This window comes from Manis javanica, chromosome 1, assembly GCF_040802235.1.
Source record: "Manis javanica isolate MJ-LG chromosome 1, MJ_LKY, whole genome shotgun sequence".
Classification (NCBI taxonomy): domain Eukaryota; kingdom Metazoa; phylum Chordata; class Mammalia; order Pholidota; family Manidae; genus Manis; species Manis javanica.
The window spans coordinates 186,639,546-186,651,694 of record NC_133156.1 but is presented as its reverse complement, the minus strand read 5'-3'; the positions used below and the strand labels follow the sequence as shown (position 1 = coordinate 186,651,694).

Below are 12,149 nucleotides of genomic sequence, written 5' to 3'. Positions count from 1 at the left end.
AATTCACGGAATTTCTAGAATTTCATGTGAGTATAATGCATACTCTTCAGTTTTGGTTCTTGAAGTTGAGAGGAGGAAAAATGAGGAAGGTCAGACCTCAGGAAAGGGCAGTGTGGAGAGCAGGCTTGTCTGAGACCTTTCTAACTCTGAAAGGGTGTTTATCTAAGGCAGCCAATTCTGGCTTAGTGAGGTTGAGTGGGATCTACAGTCATTGTCTAAAAAATGATGCTTTATGATAGGATAAGTGTGAAATTTATGTTTGATATTAGTAAAAAAAACCTTCAAAGCAGTATTTGAGTAGACTGGTAATGAGTTTGGTTTTAAAAATTCTCTTTACAAAAATATTTACCCATTAAATTAAACTTGGAAAACACTGTGAAATAGGGTATTTGATTTGAGAAAATGAACTAAAGTTCCCCTCACTTAAGGAGAACTTACGATTTTCCACCTAAGGACAATGTTAAGGAAATTGTCAGCTCCATGTGGACAGTGACTATGTTTTTCTGATTAACCATCCTTTCCTCAGTCCCTAAAGCATAGCAGGTACTTTTTATATACTTGTGAATGACTAAATTCTTTGGACAATACAAGGAAAAGAGAACACCCATGAATAGTAGTTTGAATTAGGATTAGGAGTAAAACATCGTGTGTTCCAAGTTTATTTGAACCATCTAATATTGAATCACATTTGGTTCCCCAAACAAGGAATTAAGTTTTATCATGTATAAAATACTAATCACAAATATTTCAGGAAATAAGAAAAAAAATATTACCAGTTATGGCAAGCACTAGAAATTTATAACTTGGTGACTTCATAAAGATCTAATCATTCCAACATTGTGTTTCTAAGCATTTTTTCATTAAGCATTACATTTATAGGGAATCTTGTAGCCATAATTTATTGTTTGTTTAGATATTTCCAATGCCCTCATCACTGAAGCTTTAGTTTGCATGTGTAGAAGATTAAGAGATACAATAAACTAAGAAGAATAGACCAAGCATGGCATGGTAGATCTAGGTCAAACTAAATAAATATGTCTATTTCTAAGTCCTGGAGTTCAGCAAAAATAAAGCCAAATTCTTACATATAAAATAAGTAAAGTTTTCATATGAAAGATGCTTCAGCCTTAAAATGATCTGAGTTTGACCAAGTTAAGCAGTTGTTTATCCATAAGCCAGTATTCATAAATTATTTTACATATTCCAATAATACTTTTGAAAATAATATGGGCCACAGGGAAGCACAACCAATAAATTAAAAGTAAAATCCCCCAAGGTGTGAATTAAGGACAAGGCATGTGTTTCCAACTCAGAACAAATGATTTTAAAATCCTGTTTAAATCTGCTATTAATAAAATTGACAAGAACAAAATACAGCTAAATGCAATTCCTCCTAGTGTCAGTTTAAAAGCCAAATTCTCTGGGTTCAACTCCTAGTTATATGATAGCTGACAAATTGCTTAGTCTCTTTGTGCCCCAATGTTCTCATCTGTAAAGTGGGGACTCACTGGGTTGTTATATCTTGTGAGTTAATACGGGTTAAAATCTGAAAACAATGGCTGGCGTGTGATAAATATTAGCTGTACTTATTATTAAACAGTGAAAACAAAACACCTGCATGTTGTTACATACGGTCTCATCTCCCTACCTGACAAGTGATCACCTTTGTCCATCTCGATTGCATTAGTTCTTTCACACTCATTCTTATCTCAGACTCCTCCTCCCCTCTTTTCATGTAAGAATGCTTCCCTTCTCATCTGCTGGCCAAATCTGATCTGTTTTGACTTACCAGTTACAAGGTAGAGTGCTAGAATATGAGAGGGCCGGAAAAATGGCTCAAGGCTCATTCCTTTGGAAATCAGTGTCTTTGTATTTCCTGACATTCTGGAATTAGCCAAAGCATTTGCAAAAATCTGATGTTTCTTAGATATCTATGAGAAAATAGGAGCAATCTCTTAAAATGTTTCTCTTCTTAAAATAAAGCTCTAAACTTTTTTGTACAAGTATAGGCTATTAAGTACCTCATACTGCTTTTATTTTAAAATGGAGAATAAAAGAAAAAATCTCTGTATGAGATCATTGTTGACATGCCTGTGCATAGAAACTGAGTATACTTTTTCTTTCCTGGAAGATCTGAAGTGAGAAACCAGTGGTCCATTTTGCTATCTCCACTTGCCATCCCCCCACAGCAAAGGCCCACAGTGGACAGAGGTCTCTGGGTGCAGCAGAAGATAACATGATTCTAACCATATTTACTCTCTATTATGTGGACCAATCGCTTCAGTTTCCAAGCCTTAGCTGCCTTGACTGCATTATACTAGCTATACAACATGCCAGTCAAAGTAAAACCTGGGCCGGGTGGTCTTACTTGAGAAGTTCCACCCTATTCTTAAGTCCATGACTCAGTTTATTTCTTTTACTGTAAAAGCATTGTACCTTCTCCTGCCAATGGTAAAATCTTTAAAATCCAGCAGTCCAACAAAGAAATGTCCTGCCATGTACTTTCTTCTGTATTTGCCTTTATATTTGGGACTGGAAGCCTCTGGAAGTAGAACATTTTGTCCCTTCCACCCAAGGCCTTAATTATCTTTCTGACTGTCATGTGGGGATTGCGTACTTCCCTGTGTAAAATCCTTCAATTGCTCTTCTTTGTCGATAGGGTGAGATGACAGTATTCCCATGGCATTCGTGACTCTCCATGGTGGGCCCCTGGGTCCTCTGCCCCACAGGTGCCCTGGACTCTGGCCCTAATGGCTTGACACTTCCCCTCATCTGCTGTCTTCTCTCTTCCCCATGCCTTGCCTTTGGAAGGATGGATGAACCAAATGCTTAAAATTAATCTTTCTCTCCAACTCTCTCTTTAAATACATAATATATTTAAATATATGACTATACAGTATAAATATAATAGACAATATATGTAAAATAGTATATGTAATATATAATCTCCTATTGGTTCTGCTTCTCTGGAGAACCCTGCTAATATGACTGGAATTGTTGAATCTACAGCCAAGGAATCAGGGTTGGGGCCATGAAAGCTAGGCTCACGTTTGGGATGGGCTCCCACAGAATGGGGTACTGGACTTATTTAATGTGTCCCATCAGTGTGGGCTATCTTGAGATGCTTTGAGCATCTGAAATGGTTTAAATAGTGTTTTAACCTGATGGCTCTTGGCAGTGAGTTATAGAAACGATGCTCATGTTACAAGAAGGCTGACCCAAGTGGCTGGGGTATTTCAAACTATTTTGAGGGCACTGACATTATCTCAGGCTTTTGTTAAATAATTAGAATGCAATTTCCACCCATGTTTTAACATCTGGGAGGTTCTTTCATGCTTATTAATTTATTGGTTTTCCCCTAGTGCTTAGCATATAATTAGACAGTTTTGGAAGTGAATTAAGAGTGTAATAATGGAAAATTAAGGGCCAAATTTCAACTTCAAATTAACCTTTATTTCCTTATTTTCCTTACAGAGCTTTGTTCCTATGCATTTTTCTACAATGTTCATTTTTTATCACCAGCATATTAGTAATGTCCTATTATTATTTGGTTATTTAATTATAAATTCAAATGCATAGCTCACAAGATTTTTGACCAGAATTAAGCAAGAAATTAAAATACAAATGAGAAAATAACCTAATTTGTAAATAACATTTCTCTGAAACCAATTATCTTATTTTCACAGAAAACATAACTGGAAGGAGAAATCTGTCTGTTAAAATAATAAAAGTTATTGGTATATAAAAAAGTACTGCCTCTTTAAATGTTAATCAATACCAGCTTTACCGCTTCTAAAGAAGAGGATTTTGCCTTTAGTTTTCCTCTTCCAGTGAAAAGTTTTACTGCCCCCTGCCTAGCAAAGGGACATGGACTTGAACCTGAGATTCCAGACTATGTCTTGGAAACTTCAAGACAATGTCATCCTCTTTCACTTGAGCATGGTTACATTGTCTTCCTGAATTATCCTGTCAACATTCTTGGCCTTGTCCACATTCATACGGCCACCATATCATGCCCAGCTCCTTAACTGTGCGTTCTACCGGGAGAGGGGACCTTTTGGAGCCCTGGACCGAGTCCCCATTCAGATCATCTTGCGGGCAGAGAACAAGAGCCTGGGCAGAAGATATCACAGGAAGGCAGACGTTGAGGGTATTCACAAGCCTTCTTCTTTATATTTCATGTTGATGACAGCTCTAGCATGGCACTGAGATGACAGACATTGTCTCTTTGGAAGTGGGTGTTAAGCCTTGCAACACTGTGAAGATGTGGCTAATGGAGCAGAGATTCCTTCAGACACTATTGACAGTAAAGTCCAAGTGCGGTCCTTGGAACTTCAGCATCATTTGGGAACTTGTCAGAAATGCCAACTCTTGGGTCCCACCTGAGACCATCTCAATCAGAATCTCTAGGGATGGGGTCCAGAATCTGTTTAACAAACCTCCAGGATATTCTGATGGACTCTCAAGTTTGAGAACTGCTGGGTTACAGCAGTTCAGCTCCTCAGAAACCCACATATATGAACATTTGGGATTTTCAAAATAAGATTAAAATTACATTTTCATGGAATATTTCCTCAGTTAAAAAGGCTCTGGTTACATCAAAACATAGTGAATGTGTGTGTGTGATGTTTGGGGACAGAAGCGATCAGTGAGAAAGCACAGTGCAGAGATGTCTGGGCTCCCACCACAGTGACTCAGGGAGGGCAAGGGCAATTCCTAAGGATGTTTTCATCAGTATGTGGACCTACATTCCTGGAATATCTTTACTCTGGATCCTCAGGGCTTCACAGAGAAAGGATGGCTCAGCCTGGGCTTTGGCAGGTTGGGTGGCCCCTGCTTGGCGGGGACTGCGTGCACTGGTACACTCCTGCCCCCTCCCCAGCAGGAAGGACCCGGCTGGGTTTGGAGGCCTGAGTGGGAGTCCCACACCCACCTCTATCGAGCTGTGTGACTTTGGGTAAGTCCCACCCTTTATGGGCCCTGTGGAGGCGAGCTGGCCAGCTGGGTGGCCACCTTGGAGAAGTGCACCATGAAGGTGCTGACCGAATAGCCCTCCTCACTGTCCCTCATCTCCTCTTGTGCTCTGAGGGCTTCTCAGAAGGTACCCTTCCACCAATGACCTCTCCTACTTGAGAAAAGGTTTATGAAGTGAGTGATTTCTAGGTTCTCACTCCCAGATCTAAAAATCAACAAGCAGGCCTTAGCTCAGTGTCCAAGCTTTGAAGACTTGTGGTGATAAGTTCTATATATGGTTCAAAGGGCTGAAGCCCCTCCCTGAAGACTTGTTTTCTGGTGGTGGGCTTAGCAGCTCTATTTTTTTTTCCCTTAACCTGTTTTCTTTTACAAAGAACAAATGCTCCAAAGTACAATTTGCACCCAGATTACTAGACTCTCAACTTAAACATTACCAAAAGCTATAATTTAGAAATTCTTTTATCTATCCCAAGCTAATAGCAGTTTTGCATGTCTTTATATTGTTTTCATCTGTTTCCTCAAACCCCCGCCCCTTCAGTTATTGTCTCTGGAATATGTGCGGGCTTGTTTAATTTTAGTGCTGAATTCGGGATATGGAAAAGATTACTCTTAATTATAGTACTTATTTATTGAAACGTAATATTTTTATATGGACCTTCTGTGCTACAGAAGCAGTGCGCTCTTTGGGGAGGACCCTGCAGGAAGGTTGCCGAGGCAAGGATCTGAATTAAATAGGATCTGAATCCAAAGCAACCCAGAAATGATTCTGTCCTTCTGCATCTCCAGGCCGACCTCTCAGAATACCTCCTTAAACATGAAATATTCACCCTGCCAGGTAGCCGACCAGTTCAGTGCTGTTTTTCTCAAACACAAAGAACTCCGTAGGCCCCTTCTAAAACAAAGCCTAAGAAAGGTTCCCCTCCCAGGAAGACTAATGCACTTTGAATTGGGCTGAGTTGATGGGGCATTTTTTCTCTCGTTGGTCTGGTGATTACAGTTTCTTAAACTGCGCCAGGTCAAACCACAGCCTGAATGACTTTTGAAAAAAAATATTATGCCAGTAAAGAATAGAAACTAAATCCTGCTTCGAGCTTTTACCAGGAAGAAAAAATATATGCCATCTCTTCAAAATTCTCACTTTGTCAAAATTATCTACCTCGACTCTCCATATTTCTTTGTGCCTGCTGGTAAGTTAGGAGTCGGAAGTCCCCAGTTTTGGATGTTATCTGAAAGCCCAGATACCATGTGCTGCTTTGTTAGGAGACCAGGACTGGCTCCATGACTTGCAGGGCTCAGTACAAAATGAAAATGCGAGGCCACATGTTCAAAGATTATTAAGGGTTTCAAGATGGCAACAGCGAAGAACTGAACCTAGCCCGGGGCCTCTGAGCTTGGTGCCTGGGAGACTGTACCTGCAACAGCTCCCCGACCCTGGTTCAAGGTGAGACCCTGCTCAGCAGGGGAAAGCCCCCATCTCCTTCTCTCCTTTTCTGTAGTCCAAGTCACTTAGGATCGTCTCAGCTCTGCATTCAGTTCTCCTGGCTGGATTAACTCTCTCCTTGCTTTACTCATTCGCTCCACGTTTGAGACCATCTCTAAGCAACACGTGTGTGGTGCTGCCAAAGTAAGCTGCGTTGCCAGTGAATCCTCAGAGCTTAAAGGAAGCCGTCAGGGGGCCGGTGGAAAGGCAGCCCCGAGGCTCCCCGAGAGGCTGCCCTGTTCTCCGGAGGTTTGCGTTTGCCAATACTCAAAAACTCCATCGCTAGCTACAGAATTTGCTCTCCCTTTGAGTCTCACAAAATCTTTTATTATTCTCTTTAAATGTTTAGGGCTTTTTTGCTTTTTCAAATAACTTATCAAGGCCTGCACGTCCTTCCGTCTTGGCCTCCTTGTCTTCACTGTAAATACTTTCCTTTTCTTCAGCAACAATATTGTGGCTATACATACGAGTGAAATCTCTACAGGCTCTGGTTTCTTGATCCTTATGTTCTTAGAGAATTCCAAGTCTCTGTTGGTGTTTGTGTAATTGTTCTGCGATGAGTATTTTTATTTAAAGGAGAGCTAATACCTACCCTTAATGTCATCTATGAAAGGTTTTCGGCCATTCCCACTCCCAATTTTATACTGGTTTCTGACCATACAAAAAAAAAAAAAAAAAAAGGCTTTCTGGCATTCTAAACTGGAACTCACAGTTGACCTAGTGAAAATTGCCAAAAATGAGAGCATTTGGAAATTGCGGCCTTTAAACCAAAATGCTGTATACCTTGCAAACTGGAGGTCATCAGAGAGGAATGAGAGGGACTTTACAGAATACTCCTGCCAATCGTAGTTGCCATGATGCCATGAAGTTCACAGACCTTAGCGAATGGGGAATTCTATTAAAGTAATTCATAAATCAGGGTGGGGACTTCTGAATTGCCTTGCAATTATCAAGGAAAATTCAGCACGAAAGTGAAAATGCCTGGGCTGTGTGGGCCACTTCTCTGTGTTCTTTTCTGGGCCCCCACTTATCTGGGGGTACACTTGGAATTTCCATTTCTGTGGGTGAGGTGCATTTCTCTTTGACCCTTAATTCTTCTTGCTGACAGGCTGAGTGGTAGTGGCTGCGCTCCCAGGCAGGAGAATCAGAAGACATGGTTTCACTTCTCTACTACTTTCTTGGCCCATTAATTCCTATGTGACTTTGGCCAGATCACTGGACCCCTTGATTACCGTATTTTAAAAATGATCATCATGTCTGTAATAACAGACCATTTTTTCTTTGCTGGAGGTGAGTTACACGGATGGAGTAAATATCTGAGAGCATTTATAACTATCTGAAAGAAAGTATTCTTTGTTCAAATGTGGTTTCCCCCTTTAGATTTTCTGATTGGATTTCCCACTTATTTCTTTGCTCTTTTGAAGTACAAGACAGTAGGAGTCATGGCTTTAAATATTTTCTCAATCTACAAGCAAAGTTTGACTTAGAATTTGGACCCAAGGCTTTTTGAAAAAGAAGTCTCCTGGCAGCCTCTGAGGGTGAGTTCTCAAGTCTATTGACCCTTGTATTTGTGTGGCAATTCTGGTATAAGAATGTCATGTGGAATGTGCTTTCCTTTCTCTCTGGAGGTGTGCTGGGGTGGGCCCTTGTGCCTAATGAAAAAGTAAACTGCGCAGAGGCCGCTGGGCTTTCACATAGATCGTGTCTCATGCCTAATGCTTGTTAGGCAACTTCTGTTCTGCTGGCAACGTTGCTGTTCTTACTCTTAATGAGATGATGCTGGGAGGAAATGGCCCTTTCTGTCCTGCTCTAAGTCCACAGCCTCTCTTCTATGGCTCCCAGAACCTCAGTACTCTTCATATCTCTCTGCCAGAATTTCTTCACTCCATCATGTCACCAAACACATTTTGCTAAAGGAGGGCAGTTTCAGTTTGTTTCGCCAGAAAATAAATTTTTATTTCAAAGCTTCATAGCTTTTCATCCTTCCCCTGTTACTCTAAACACATGTTCTCTGGGTTTCCATAGACTCATTAGATAATTTCCTACAGACTCTTTCCACTCCTGTCTTCCTTGACTTCTCTTTCTTAGGCTATTTTCTGACTTATCAAAATCCTCACTTCCAGGGAGAATGGATTGTGTAGGGAAAAGAAGGCACCTGGGATTTGGAATTTTTAGGCTCTGGTATTACCTACTTCTGCAACTCCCTGGCTCTGAAAATTTAATCCTTCTCCCAGTCTTTATTTCCTTCATTGTAAATAGGAATAATAAATGCATGCTCCTCACAGAGGGACTGTGACAGTTCCTGAGAGGATATATGTCAAGGCTGTTTTGGGATATTTTTAAATGCATGTTTACTTTTACTTTTGTATGTTGTTTTTATTCTAAATTTTACTCTGCTTTGTTTTCCCAATTTGTGCAAATAATACATAGTCTACTTATAGTTAAACATAATTATTGATTCACAAAACATGTATTTATTTTTTCTTCTGACATTAATTGTTGTTACTGTGCCAGGTTTTGACCTTTTTTTACCCGAGGAGTTTAGAGTTGGAAATAAAAGGAAAAATTATAAGGAAGAGACTTAAGTATAGTTCAAGTCCTAAAGTATGCAAATTAACACATCTGTTTGCCTTTGAAACATCTGGGACAGCAACTACATACTAATTCTCTTAAAAATGATTTATTTAAACATTTGTGGAAGATTCAGGTGTGTGATTTTAATTGCACAATTAATTAATTATTGGTGAGGTCCTTTTATTTCTTCCTAGTAATCAACATAATAAAAGACTGCAGTATAAATTATGGCAGAAAAGAGAATTAATAAATGTAACTGCAGTTTTCATTTTTAGACTGAAAGTCTGCGTAAGTTATTTTTGATGTTAACTAGAGTTTTTTCTTTTCTCTTTCTTCCCCATTCCTCCTACCCTCTCTCCTTGCCTTCCTTCCTTCCTTTGGTTTATATAAACAGAAGACAGTAATGAGAATCTTTTATGGAAGAACTTAATCTAGAAGTATTTAAACTGTGAAAAGATGACAACAAAGGAATGGACAGCAATGGCTGATCTGAGCTGTGTCTATGAATTAATCAAGTGAACAGGAAAAAGGATGCTAAGATATATTGTATGTGCTATATAAATGTATGTGCACATGTTTGTTTATAAATAGTCTTGCACATTCATGCCTAAAAAAGGATTCATTCCTTCTGACATTTTATTGCAAGAAATGTGATTCTCTTAGTAATTATTTCTTATCTTTTTAGACTAGCTGTTTTCTTCTTGAGTTGTTTTTTTTTCTACCAGACTTTGAATGAACTTATCCATTTTCAGTTAATAAAATGTGAGCTTGATGTTATTATAATCTTGCCAGTGGTACATGTTATCACCCAAAGAAAACTATTTGAAAATCTTACCTTCTCATCTTCCATCTACCTGGTGCCTGCATTGTCCTCCATTAGTCTCTCTTTTGGGTGAAGACTTCAGAAGTTTCTGGTAAAATGCAAACATGAAAATATGTTTACCCATTAATAATGTAATTTCAAGGGGTATCTAGCAGCAGAAGAGTGGGACACAGATCCAGTGAGTGTGGGACTACAGGCAGCTCAGTAGGTGGGGATGTGGCCTGCTAGTTCGAGCTGCCCCTTTACCTTGGTGGGGAGGAGCGTTGGTGTAGGGCTCTGGTATCACCTGGAGGACGGTTCCGACAGGGCAAGGCACTCGGGACAAGATTCACCCTTCACAGTGTTACTGAGAAAGATGGTAAACTGGATAAGCATGTTTATTTGAGTTGTGGCTAGAGGAGGTATGTCATTTTAAACAAGAGCTTTGGAGCCATGAAATTCCTTCTCCTTTGCTGATTAGCTGCATAACCTAGACAGTTACTTAAAATTTCTGAAGCTTTTCTGGTTGTACTTATTTTGCTGGGTTGCAATGGTGGTTAAAGGGGGTAACCCTTACAAAGTACTTAGTATAATCACTGGCTTGAACCTAATAAGCATCAATAAACTGTGTGCTTACATGAATACCTAAAGTGATATCCAATTATGTGTCTCTTAACATGCCTCAAATTGCATGAACAGAAAAATGTGCTTTAAATGTAACCATAAAGACTGAAACCATGAAAGGACTTACTGGCTTATAAAAGCAAAGTCAGGCCGACCCTCAGGTTGGTTTGTTTTAGTGTTTCAGTCACACCACCAAGGACCACTTAAATGTCCCCTCCATCCTTCTTTCCTGGTGTTAACTTTATCCCAAGTCTGGCCTCTCTCTGTGGTTGGGAGATGGCCACAAACACTTCCTGGGTCTATGTGTTTCCCCCTTGAGGAAGCTCCTCAAAAGAGTAAGGAATCTCTTTTCCTAGATCCTTCTGTGTCCTTGTGATCCGACTTGGTCTATACCCATTCCAGACTTGAAAACTGTGACTAGGCTAAGGAATTATATTGACAAATTTAGGCCTGAGCCACAAGCTCTGACTTGATGGCAAGCTTCACCCAAACACAGGACTTGTAAAGGGGAGATGCAGATATACACACGAAGGGAAGCATGGCTGATGAGGAAGCAATGGTGGTATCAAATTACAGTGTTAATTACTCTGAAAGTGCTGCCAGCAAATCTATTGACTGGAGGAAGTTATTTCCCCAGTAGACTTTTTTGGAGAAGGTAGGCAGTCTCAGAGATCATTTCTTGAGACTCATGTCTCCCGTGGAGACAAGAAAGACATCTTTTTAGGACTTAAGACTTTGAAGGCTTTATCATCACAGATCTTGTTGAGACCAGAACCCAGAAGTCCCAGGGTCCTGCTGGGTCTGCCCACCACACAGCTCTCCCTCCGGAGATCTTCCTGCAGTGTCATTTTCTAATTTTACATCTGGGAAAGTTGAGTGTCAGAGAGTGTCAAAGTCACACAACTCATGAGTGGCAGTCCTAGAACTGGAACTCATGCCTCATCCCAGTGCATTTTCCATCATTCAAGGCCCCAAAGGATAGTCCAGTTAACAGTAATCTTATAAGAAAATGAATGATAGTTTTCATTTACATGAGTATTCATTTTGGCATTCTTCGCAATGACAAATTCCTAGAAGCAACTAAAATGTCCAATCAAGGAGAAATGGTAAAATACATTATATTTGTGAAATTTAATACAGTGATGTAGATCTGTATGTGATAGGAAGTTTTAGATAAATAGTCACCCAGCTATAGGCTATTTAAAGAAAGCTATGATTAGAAGAACATGATATTATTCCGTGTATGTGTGTGTGTGTATGTGTGTGTGTGTGTGTGTGTGCTTATTTACATACTTACATTTCTTTAAGAATACTGAAGAAACTATAGACAATAATTGTCTTGGGGAAGGAAATTGGGGATCTGAAGGAGACAAAGACATTTTTACTAATTGATTTTTTAAAATACTCCCTAAAAAATGACTCAGTCTCCTTGGTTCCAGATCTTGGGTATCAATCTAGAGGTAGTTATTTCTTAGCCTTGTGGCTTTAAGCAAGGCTCTTCATTTCTCTGAGCCTCAGTTTCCTCTTCTATAAAATGAAGATGATGATGCTTTTCACACAAGGCTTTTATGCAGTTTAACAGAGTAAAAAGCTCTGTGAAAGGGCTTTCTAAGCTTTAAAGGGCCAGCCAATTGCTAGTGATTTGATTGGTATGTTGCTTTTTTCCAGAAAAGCATGTCCCTCTGCTCTCAATCC

At 39.7% G+C, this 12,149-nt stretch overlaps 1 long non-coding RNA gene across 1 annotated transcript; it reads left to right on the top strand.

Moving 5' to 3' along the window:
* Window positions 1–6,846: 6,846 nt before the first annotated feature.
* On the top strand, window positions 6,847–10,425 carry LOC108407090 (uncharacterized). Its single transcript, XR_001855637.3, has 3 exons — window positions 6,847–7,744; window positions 7,879–7,992; window positions 9,423–10,425. It is a non-coding gene; the product is annotated as an uncharacterized lncRNA (long non-coding RNA).
* Window positions 10,426–12,149: the final 1,724 nt, after the last annotated feature.